General features: G+C 37.6%; 1 protein-coding gene across 2 annotated transcripts in view; it reads right to left on the bottom strand.

Annotated features, from left to right (window-relative positions):
- LOC134227569 (zinc finger CCCH domain-containing protein 13) overlaps positions 1–12,620 on the bottom strand; it is a 227,471-nt gene that overhangs the window by 43,244 nt on the left and 171,607 nt on the right. The gene's annotated exons all lie outside the window — the stretch shown is intronic.

Genomic DNA, 12,620 nt, shown 5'->3' with positions numbered 1-12,620 from the left:
AAACTGGTTGATAGTCCTTCGGTTACGCGTGTAGACTCTTAAGCCTTACTTCAAAGATTTAATAACCATAAACAAAAGCTGTAGACCTTGACAATGGGCAGAAAGTATATGAGATTCTGTTTCCAAAACTGTTAAAATTATCGAAATCGGATGAAAATTGTTAAAGTTATGAAAATATCAATTTAGTGGAACACGGGTACCCTGTAGGCCATCCACGTGGTAAACAAAAATCAGGTGCCCCTCCCCACGTCCCTCCTCACTGTATCAACGTGATTTTCTCACAGATGCTACATTTTATGGAGTTCTTAGATGTCATCGAGTTTCAGCTTTCAGCTATAAAAAGTAATTGAAATATCACCACTTGAAGTTGAAAAAGGAACACGGGTTCCCCGTCGGCCACATAAGGGTTAATGAATAAAGGTTCCAATGAAAGATTGAATTGGTTATGATTGAAACATTCAACTCTATGGTTAAAGATTATATTGTCAATGAAAAATGATTATGATTAACGATTAAATTGATTTTTGACAATAATTAACGATAATGAATTATGAATAAAACGTGTAGCATGATTAACGATTACCGATCGCGGTTAAATGTTGACACAACATGTGTATGATTAATGATTAACGATCGATATGATTAATGATAATGAATATTCAAATTGAATGATTTGCATATAGTGATCATGATAATTTATGATTATTGAATAAAAGCGATGTATACAATGATTAAAATTGATGATAGGTAGTCATCAAATACTAACTAAAAGACTAAATGATACGTAACCGGAGGTTTTTTGTGCCAAAATATGGCTTTTCCCTACCAGAGTACTTCATAGAGACAGATATAGTCAAATGAAGATATATAAGAAAAATAAATAAATAAATAAATAAATTTCCAATCCGAAAATTGCCTAGACTGGCACCGAGAATCGAACCCAGCCAACCTCAGCATGGTCTTACTTTGTAGTCGCGCGTCTTATATTTAAAAACAATTATGTCTCCCCCCCCCTCGCTTAAAAGTAATATTTTGATGAAGCAACAAAAAAATCGGGTAATTTAGAGGATTTTCAAAACATTCTTTAACAAATCCAAGGAGTTTATTTTTTCATTTTTTTATTTTATTTTTTGTATTATCCCCTGCTACACCCAAGCACCTTCGACCTTTGAGGGACCAGTAGAACATAATTCAAAATACAATATTTGAAACGGCCTTATTTGACTTCCAAAAACTTAATTTAAATATTGTACATAAGCAATTCAACAAAAATTCCGCGGAAAAAATAAAAATATCGTTTCGTTTCAAGAAATTTGAATTAAACAGACCTTGATTTCGTATCGTTGCGAAGTCTCGAAAATAAATCTATATTTTGTTTCATTTCATTTCGAATCAACATAGACATTTAAAATCTCGTTCCGTTTCGTTCCACCAGGAAAAAGTGTATTATCGCATACCCTTATGCACAACATGTGATAGATTTAGCTCGGAAAATGTATTGAAGGTTAACCACTTCCTTTGGTGGGGTTTGATCCCACGAAACCAGTACGCTAGACAGGTGCTTTCATTACACTAAAATATTATCCCCTTATGCGTGAACCGATGATACGGAATTTAACCTGCCATCATAAACAGCGGGATCAATTAAATCAACTGCGCAAACTGGTTGCCAAGAAATATTATGAAATCGGATGAAACGCACCTCATATCTTCTCTCTGACAAGTGAAAACTAGTTGTTTAGAACAGCTTTCACTGATGGCGATGATGCGATACGAAAGAAAACACCTTTATGGCAGATGATGATGGGGCTCCTTTTAAGGTCGCCTGAAATCGTTCACTCTCAACGGCTGGCGCCGCACGGTCTGTGTGAACTTGACTTGTTTGTTGTTGGCTTTAGCGAAACAATTAGTTGGGGGTGCGTTGCAGGCATTAAACCACTAAGCATGCATCTCTCCTAACTTAGATCGCGTCAAACCGTCGCGGTGGCGGTGGCGGTGGCCTCGATTTGTCAGCAGATTGGATAAGACACAATGGAACCCACTGCGACCGAATTAATTCATCTCCGCCGTTTTCTTCAGTTTCTCATTCACACACAATAATATCGCGTTGCATCGGAGACTGAGATCGGCTCCGGTTCTTCGTACATGGGGGCTCGTTTCCCAATCCGTTGAGTTTGAGCTTTTGAGTAATTATTTCACATTCAAATGGAATTATTGCACCCAAAGTGATTCAGTACAGACCGGCAACGACATGTCATATACTTAGTGCAAGCGACTTCTGTATCGTTCCCCTTATCTCGAGGGGGGTGGAACTACAATGACTTTTAATTTATGCAATTCTACACTTGATAGTACCCACGGAGCGTTCTGGTTTAATTGAATACAATGGAATTATAGCTTGTACGACAGACGTTGGAGCTAAAACAAGTTTGCACTTTGAACGTCGTTTGTTTTTGTTAAGTTGAATATGGGTTTAGTAGCCAACACCTTCAGATTTTTAGGTGATTTCTTTCAGAGCAACATACCGACTATTTTCATATGTCGCGGTCGCCGCCGCGTTCTTGAAGTTGTCGAGCAGGTTTAACCTCGCACAAACCCCAGAACTCAGAACGTTCACATTAGGTGATAATATGATATCGTTCTCAAATCCCAAAAACGTTTTTGAATGGGCAGTAGGTGAACTGAATATAGGCAACGACACTTCTAGACGTCGGGTGTTTTCGGATAGGCAATATTTTCGACTATAATATATTGTACTCAAGAACATACTCATGCAATGGCGGGCATAGAAAACCTTTCATACTGAGGAAGTTCCTACAGAATACTAAGTTGAAAAGCTGGACAAGTTCAAGTTGGAATGTAGAGCCATAGAAGAAGAAGTAGTGGATTTCTCACCGTCGAGTGCCACATCAAACTAATCCCGCCACAGATAGCACTTGCATCCGGAACAGACAACAGTTCAACAAGCTTCAATGGATTTCATAATAAAAAAAGAGTTTTATTCCCGAATTGTCTTATTTCTAGAACAGATTTTTAAATTGACAAGTCAATGGACATCAAAATAGGTTGATGGAATGAAAAATTGTTATTCCAATCACAAAGCCGAACAAAACTAACATCCGTTACCATACACAAGTTTTGCAGTGATCCGAAGCTAGATTCATTTGTCAGATTCATTCCTAGTCATCAGTTAGAATCTTATACGCATTATCAAGAGCTATATGCCCTAAGACATAAATAATAAGCAATAACCGTTATTTACGAACCCCACATAACTCTGTTGACATCACACTTATTATAAATTCCAAGTCGATCGTTGTGCCGATGCCAATCGGTTATGACAATCTTGCAAACCTTGATAGAATTGCAAATTAGCAGGGATCATCGTCTCAGTGCCATATACTGAAGAAACAAGTTTCCTCTATCACGATTCTATACACAAGTACCAATGTGTATTTCTTTAATACAGTAATTTAGCAGTCATTGTCATGATGCAATGTATGGATACATTCCGATCTTGCAAAGGGATGAAGTAACTCGCAGGTATCTTCTTCACGCTTCCATTCGCCATTCGCGGCGAACTAAGTGTTTCAACTATTATGCAGTCCGCTGGTTCATTATACACTAATACGTGCAATAAAACATGGAAATTAGATAAATGGCTAAAATCGGATAATTATTCAATTATTTCGCATCTGCCTTCCCGCCACATCCCACAGCTTCACTCGTTCACAGTTGGGAAAGAACGATAGTGGGTTGCAAATGAAAATATTTTCGATTCACAATTACCTCACCTTAAAGTGTACGGTTGGTTAATTGAATTATTTTGAATCGAAGCTCGACGGATTCGACTGGATCGTTTCGACTGAGGTGGGTGTGATCGTGTTCGAGCTGATATGCAGCAGAAGCTACCGAATGAAATATGCCAATGAATAAGGCAAATAATAAACTAGTTTTCGATAATGGAGGTGCTACTTGGTGTAAATTTTTAAGGTATCTGGAATTTATTGCGTTGTAAATACTTATGGCTTTTGTTATGAAATCAACATCTGCCAGCAAGTTTAGTTGCATAAAACAAAAAGGTATTCCTTTCAATGCAGATCAACGAAAAAATGTGTCGCTCTTCGACAATCATTTATGAGGGAAAATTACATCTTTGGCTGATGAGCACGGCCGCAATGAGTGGTAGCCGATCAACTTGAGAATTAAATAGATTTTCAACTTAAAGATCAAAGGCCAACTTTAGTATAATCAACGCCGACATAATGATCATAAGGACGCATTCTACGCACAGCTCGAACGTGAGTACGATAGCTGTTCAAGCCATGACGTCAAAATCATCATTGAAGGTATTAACGCTCAAGTCCAGGAGCAGTAGTTTAGTCCGACTATTAGGACGTTTGGAGCCCACCGTCTAACGAACGAAAACAGCTTACGTCTAATTGATTTCGCCTCCCCAAAGAATATGACCACTAGCAGCACCTACTTCAAACACTGTCTCCGTATAGGATCACAAATCAATCACGTGCTGATTGATGGACGGCATTTTTCCGACATTATCGAGGTCATGGCGTTCCGTGGCCTACCTGACCGCTACTACTGCGCTAAAACCTTCATCAACAATGTTCGATGCCGAAGACCGTCTCAGCACTGCTTGGAGCGAGTGAAGCATACCGATGTTGCCAGTGCATGCAGTGCACCTCGAGACAGTGTCAGCGTTGCCGGAAGAGGATCAGCTCGATGGGCAGGGATCCAGCAGAACGTGGAACACTGTATAAGGAAGCGACTTCTTCGTGCCATGGGCTGAAATGTGCAGGGATAACGATGGGTAAGTCTACACAGCAAATAATAATGAAATTTCAACGACATGTAATTGATCGTTGATGTAATTATACATTGGTTGAGCTAGACGGTCAATTGAGTTTTAAGTCAAAATAAATGCACATATACAGAACATAAGAAAACATACAATATTACATTCTAAACAAAATAATTTTCCCTCCCAATTTATTTTTAAATAAGTGCTATAAAAATTATGGTAATTCTATTGAATAATAACACTAAATAGTTCTATTTTTCAATCAGCGTGTAAAATTATACCAACTTTGAATTGGAAAAAGAAAAATGGCTACCGCGTCGAATTTTCAGATCGTATCTGGCTACTGAGTGTTGAAGTCGTGTCTTTTTCGTTAGCATACGGTAATGGCTGAAGAAATTGTCTGTAAGTTTTGTTGTGCTGTTTTCCATGATTTGGAACGATATATTTATCATTCGCGAGTGCATAAGTGCCAAACACCTTTTCAATGTGTCTTTGAGTGCGGATTACGTTGCAAATCCTTCGAGGCTTACAAAAAGCACCTACGCTTGCGGCACCAAAATGTGAAGGCAAAACGCGTTTTTCGGTGTACTGTAGTTACATGCGATTGCTTAGAAGATAATGTGAAATCGATGGCCAAGCATCTGGCGAAGCATTTGAGTTCTGGACAACCAGCGTTTTGTCCATTCGGATGTCAGACGAAAAAGCCTTTCGTCACTGTGAATAGCATGCGCATCCACAACATGTATTTCCACCGTAATGGAAATGTACAATGTGTTAATAACGTGAACAGTGAACCCGAAAATAACTCCGGCCTACTTCCGGAACCTGAAGAAAGCGGTGGCGTAATACTGAATAGCGATTCTAATGAACAAGTGACTCCGCAGTGTCCGAAATTCGAGGAGTGCAGCGGGACTATAATAAATATATTCGGAACCTTATTTTTGAAGCTTCTTGCGAAAAAACATGTCACTCAAACAGCGATTCAGGAAGTTATCACAGCGCTAGGGGAGGCTGCTACTGTGCAGAACACCTTTTTAGCTAGTTGTTGTGCTTCAATGGAAAACAAGATGGAAGAGGAAGTGGGAAAGGAATTGAGCAGGGCTTTTGTGACAGATTTGACAAAAAAATTATGCAACAGCAATATTTTTGATGCAATGTTTGGTCTAAAGGGTATGTTCAGGTCACCCCATATGCGCCAAAAATTCTACAAAGAGCAGTACAGCTTTGTTCCTGCAATCTCTATATCTTTACAAAGAAACAACGAACACAAAGATAGTTTCTATTATTATGTTCCAATTTTGGAAACTCTGAAAGCGATGCTTGATGATCCAAATATTTACCAAGCTGCTTTCAGGAAAAAACTCAAAGTACCAGGATATTTGACAGATTTTGATGATGGCATGAAATTTAAAAGCAGTACGTTTTTTACAGACAAAACCATAAACATTTTCTTGTACCAAGATGCCGCCGAAATGGTTGTCAATGCCATTGGCAACGCCACATCTCGGTACAAGTTGTTATGCATGTATATGGTATTGGGCAACCTCGATCCACATTTACGTTGCAAGACGGAAAATGTGCAACTTGTCCTTCTTTGTAAAATAAAAGATTTCTCTTATTTCGGAGGTGATCGTGTATTCCGTCGACTTATAGAGGACATAAAAGTATTGGAAGAAAATGGGATTGTTGTTCATGGTGGAGGTTTTCCTGAAAATGTTCAGGATCTATTTTCACGACTATGAATGACAACCTAGGCGCCCATCAAATAGGAGGGCTGGTGGAGAATTTTTCTACAAGTTCACACTTCTGTCGCACTTGTTACATTGATCATAAATCATTCAAAAGTGATTGTCTTTATAAAGCTGAATTAAGAACACCGGAGACTCATGTAGCAGACCTTCAGAAAATTGTTGATAATCCAAGCTGTATCCCTTACAGAGGAGTGAAATCGAAATGCATTTTCGATGAACTGCAGTATTTCCGTATGTTCGACCTTGGTGCGGCGCCGCGTGTGGCGCATAACCTTTCGGAAGGGTGGATTAACAATTACATTTTTCTAATACTTAAACGCATATCCAAAGAGCACAACATTTCTGCTCTATATCTTCAAGGAAGAATTAATGAAGTTTGCCAAAAACTTAAACTGGACACAAAAATTGCGATTGATTTTGCAAGGAAATCAAAAAATTTCAAGGCCAAGGCATGCGATATATGGCATATGATTCAGGTCCTCCCATTTGTGCTTCTCAACAAACAAGTTGATTATGACGATCCCTTAATATTGATGCTGATGCTTATTAAAAAGATCACAGACATAGTCACTTCTCCTGTTGTGTCAGAAACCCAAATTTATCTACTTCGGTCTTTAATAATAGAGTATTTAGAGCTCCGAAAAAGCATGTTCGATATTCCACTTCGACCAAAACATCATTTCACCACGCACTACCCTTGGCTCATATTGCGGCTCGGACCACTTATGTCTTTTGCACTTTGTTTTGTGAGAGAAAGCATTGCTTTTTCAAGCGGGCTATTCGAAGTACTCTCAATTTCAAAAACGTAGTTAAGTTTTGTGCTGAACAACATCAACTATACCAAGCACTTATGGGACAAGAGAACGCCCGTTTTGAAAACATGTTGTAGTGACTAAATATGTTGAATCGTATGAATATCTCTCAGCGATGGTACAAAATGAACTGGAAAGGAATGGACTACTAAGCAAAAGATGCTCTGTATGCCGAAGAAGCATCGTATTGCGGATACGATTATAAGAAAAACTATTACTTGTTTCTCGAGCATCACGTTTTTGGAGGGTTGTTTTATGTGGTAAAAATCGATCTTCTAATATTTAACAAATCCACTGAACAAATTGTAGTCTTTGGGTCAAAGCACTGCGTTACCAATGTTTCAGAAAAAGGAATTATGGAAGTCGATATAGAACCTCAAGAATCTGTAGCTTTAAATATAACTGAATTCATTGATCGAGCACCTTTAAGACCATTCTGCGAAAACAATATGCTTTACTTGTTCATACAGCATTCAATTCCTTTGATTTAAAACAAACTCCTATATTAAAAACGAGAAAAAAACATGGCAAATTCATATAAAGTTTACAAAGTATGTGATGCATCACGGATGAAACGGACGGCTTTTCCTGCTCTTCGCACACTTGGCAGTGTATTAGAACAAGGTAAGGATATTATTATTAACTACGTAGCGACTTGATCAACTTTGGCAGTATCAACATAGACTGCAACTACTCATGAATATTCCAAACAACAGTAAACTACCTGTAATCACATAAATGTCCCATCTTTGCTGGGTTTCCTATTCATAAGGGACAAATATGCGGTTACAGGTAAAATAGTACTTGTTCAAAACATTAGTATCATGAATTATATAATAACAAGAAATTTTTTTTTTCTTAGTAACGCGGTTAAATTGTTGAAACAGCTTCTTTTACTTATGTATATACTCTAATCAAAATAGTATTGATTGTATTTTTATCTAATAATTGCTAGGATCAATTGCATTTGGTGTAGTACTGAGTGGCGTATACACAGAAGCTGATGGATGCAGAATTATGTCGGACTTGGTACTGGCTGCATTCGAGGACCAACTTCTAATGTTAACAGCAGAAGGAGAAGGATGGACAACCAACTTCATACAGACTATGAGCCATAATCCTGTTTTGTCTATTTTTGAAGCTCAAGGTATGTAAACAAATTTAACATTAGTTTCTACATAAATTATTATAAAATGTATAAATTTGAATAATGGAATGATGGGTTAAATATTGCTTTGAATGTGTAATTTTGAAAATAATAATCATATGGAGAATTGGTGCAATACCCTACACCAGTAGCCTTATATTAATGACACACTGGTGGTACAAGTACCATGGTACAAGAATCTTGAAATAAGTTCCGTACCGATTATTGTCTCTATCAAAGATAGTCTTGGAACAATTTTCTTGTTCTCTTGTACCATGGTACAAGTACCACAGGTGTGTCCTTAGTATTAAATCAAATGTTGCTCCAAAGTTGCATTTATTTTCAAACTTACCTCTACCTCCATTACTTGCAGCCAATATTATGCTATACAAATAAATTTAGGCAAATTTATCAGTTCGTATACATGCACTGGAATGCACTGCTTTGCATTATACTGCATTGTCGTATACCAATCGTCTCATCATAGTGTATTCCCTATTCATAGGCATGCAATGGGCACGGGGTTGTGCATTATTTTTTTACTATTTCACTGATCTTATGCTGTGTAGCACCTTCACAGAGTTACAGTACACTAATGTACTTAACATACGTATCCATACAGCAATAAAACAAAAGCAACAACTAGTGAAACGAATGAAACTCTTCACTGTGTTACTAAATAATCCAAAACACTGGTTTTAAGCTGATGTTTATCGTATCCATGAATTGACAACTCTCACGTGATTAATGAGTAGGTCCTATTCTGCATGCACTAAAACCAAAAATACCCAAAAGTGTTTTCACTCAAAACCAGGGGACTAAAAGGTGGCTTATTCGTCTACCCATTATTCAAGCAATAGGCCTTTTCACGAGACGTTTAAAAACAGCTGATTTTATCGTCAATTGACAGTGAACAGCTTCGGGATTGTGGGCCTGTTCCAATGAGCTAGACCAAAGGTGACGCAGACCAGCATATGCACGTGTATTAGAAATAAAAATCGTGGTGACGTCACTAATTGCGTTTGGCGACGAACTTATATAGAGAATATAAGAAAATATATTATTTATTCGAATTCTTGCCATGAATATATGACAAATCAATTAAATTCAACCTACAGTCATTATTTTATTACCACAGCAATATTTTTACACATCTAGCTTTGACAATAATTGAACAAAAACCCTTTTATGCAGTTTGCGTAGGACATGCAAAGTTTAATATTCAACACTAACATGTTACTTGATTCTGTACAATTTTTATCTTTGTACTCTTTCTTTGAGCCCTCAGGTGGTCTGGCTTCAACGAGCATAGATACTAAGCTGTTCTATTTGGTCTGGCTTTATGTTACGTTTAGAAATTAGTTTTTCCTTCTCTGTATTATACAGAAACATGTTTGTTAATTTTGCTTTGTTTTCGATGAAATTGTATTTGAACACATCGTGGAATCCAGAACCTTCTAACAGAAGGTTACTGAATCTACTCCGCGTCGACACTTTTTGAAATTTAGATCAATCAGTATACAAGTTCGACCGCCTTCAACTGCACAAGGGCAGTTATTGTGGAAGCATTGGCCAAGGTTGAAAACTCTATAGGAATTTGAATCTCTCGTTAATCCTTTGATAGCCTTAAGGCTATTATATTAATTATTCAACCAACTCCTTTAACTCCTGATAACTTTTAATTCGGTCTGTGCTTCTTCTTTGCCAGAACGTTTTCGAAGGAACCGCAAAACTGGAAACAAATCAATTTTCAATCAATTCAAAGATTAATGAAATTAAGCATTCGATCTTACCATCTTAAACAAAAACATTACTATCTGTACTGATAACAGATAGATTATCAATAATGATCCTGGAGGAAATTTACAATGCCTGGGCCGCGTTGGGCCATCCGCAAGCTTCACAACCATCTAATTCGATTCATAGAAAAGGCATCTGATGTCAACTGCGATGTTTCTCTCCTCCCGGAGCGTAATTTCAACAAATGTTCACTGTACACCGCTTCCACCAGTAAAAACAACAGCTGCATTGTACACCATAGGTATTCACGCAAATAAAACAAGAGAAAAATCTAATAAAATTCACGATACTGATACTTTCCACTGCCATTTGGATGTAAACGCAAATAGTGACGTAGACAACATGGCCGACATTCGCGTTGTTTTGACATTTTACTGTCGTACGCAAAATTCACTCACACAATTAATCGGAACTGCGTCACCTTTGTAAGTCTAGCTCCTTGGGCCTGTTCAGCGGTTGTAAACAAGTGCAGTCTCGGCAGTGTCACACGAAAAGGCCTATATAGCGTAGGGTCTGTTCAAATATTACGTAACGCAATAGAGAGTGGGGGTGGTTTGATTTTTGTTTCGCTTTGTTACGCAAAATATAGAGGGTTGGGTGCTTCAAAATATTGTTACGCGTAACAAATTATTTGCATAGGGAAAAAATATTTAAAAAAAATAAAAAAATATTCATTATCTTTAAAAAAATGATCTATTGTATTCAAGACAAAATTTTCAAAACGACTTATCTGCTTTTGTAAACAAAGATTCAAACGACGATTTGACGAATCTGATAGCTTTCCCACGCAAACCAACACCATCAACAGGTAGCGGAAACCTTCATCTACCTATTGATGGTGTTAGTTTGCGTGATAGAGCTATCAGATTCGTCAAATCGTCGTTTGAATCTTTGATTACAAAAGCAGGTAAGTCGTTTTGAAAATTTTGTCTTGAGATAATAATTTATTGCTACTTCAAATTCTACTAAAATTAAGATCTTTTGCAAAAATACCATTTGTTACGCGTTACGCATAGGGGTGGGGCTGGTTCGTAAAATGTTAGGGATTGTTACGAGAGGGTGGGGGTTCTTAAAAACAAACGTTTTTTTGCGTTACGTAATATTTGAACAGGCCCGTACAATGTTTTTATTTCGTTCAATTCGTGATAACAACACTTCAGACGTATTGACTTTTTCAATTTTTGTTTTAGATTTTAAAAATAGTTAGAGGCTTTAAAAAATATGGGTTCTTTGGGAAAGTTGACCTTAAATAAGCCAAAGAATCGACTGAGACAATTAAACGAGATACAATTGAGATACAATTTTTGACGGGAAAGGTCAATTAGCACTATAGATACACTAATAAAAATCCACACATTTTTATTGGCAAAAATCTAAAGAAATTTACAAATAAATTTTATGTGTGCGTTAACAACCACCATAACCATAGGAGAATCCACATAAAGGTTATTAGTTAATAAGAGTTATGTGTGTTTCCACATATATGCTATGCGAATTCACATAGCCGTTATTGTCGATGCAGATGAAATCAAGAACATGTATGAACTTGTCTCAACTATGTCGCTCGACTTAAATGTCACTGGTCGCTGGCGACCCTTTCCAGTAAGTGCTCCAGCGACGCAGGTAAATTCAATGCGTCGCTGCAGCACCAAACTGGAAAGCGCTGGCTGGTTGAGCGACGCGACGGTCCAGCGACGTTCCAGCGATGACTCGCATAGACAATATGTGGGAAATGCTATAGTCAAAATTCATGTGTGCCACACATAATGAATATGATTGGAGTTTTGTCAGTGTAGTGGAATATATAGATGAGCGAAGATAAATCATTTGTCTCCAAACGAACTGTCAAACGTGTCTCCAAACGAGCATTAAGTCACGATTAAAATGAAAATATTAAGACGTGTGACGTCATATGCGCCTGGTACATAGTCAAAAAAACGAGCCCCATGCTTTCGCCCATTTGAGTGAGTGTGTGGGACGCTGAGCACACTGTTCCAAGCACACTTTGTTGCCATCCGTATACGTATATATAGGAACACTGTTTACCCACCCCCTGAAATGAGATGTAGTTCTTGAAGCCGTATACCGATTGGGTGACGCACACACACACACACACACACACACACACACACACACACACACACACAATCTCGCTTAACTTTTCAAAAGGACCTAAGTAACATTTTTTTCATGAATTAATTTGAATAGCGCAATCAACAGAACAAAATGAAAGCTTTTGATTGCAGTACTCAAATTAATTCATGAAAAAAATGTTACTTAGAACCTTTTGA

The sequence above is a fragment of the Armigeres subalbatus genome, chromosome 3 (genome assembly GCF_024139115.2).
Source record: "Armigeres subalbatus isolate Guangzhou_Male chromosome 3, GZ_Asu_2, whole genome shotgun sequence".
Lineage (NCBI taxonomy): Eukaryota > Metazoa > Arthropoda > Insecta > Diptera > Culicidae > Armigeres > Armigeres subalbatus.
This window is presented reverse-complemented; position numbering and strand designations above follow the sequence as displayed.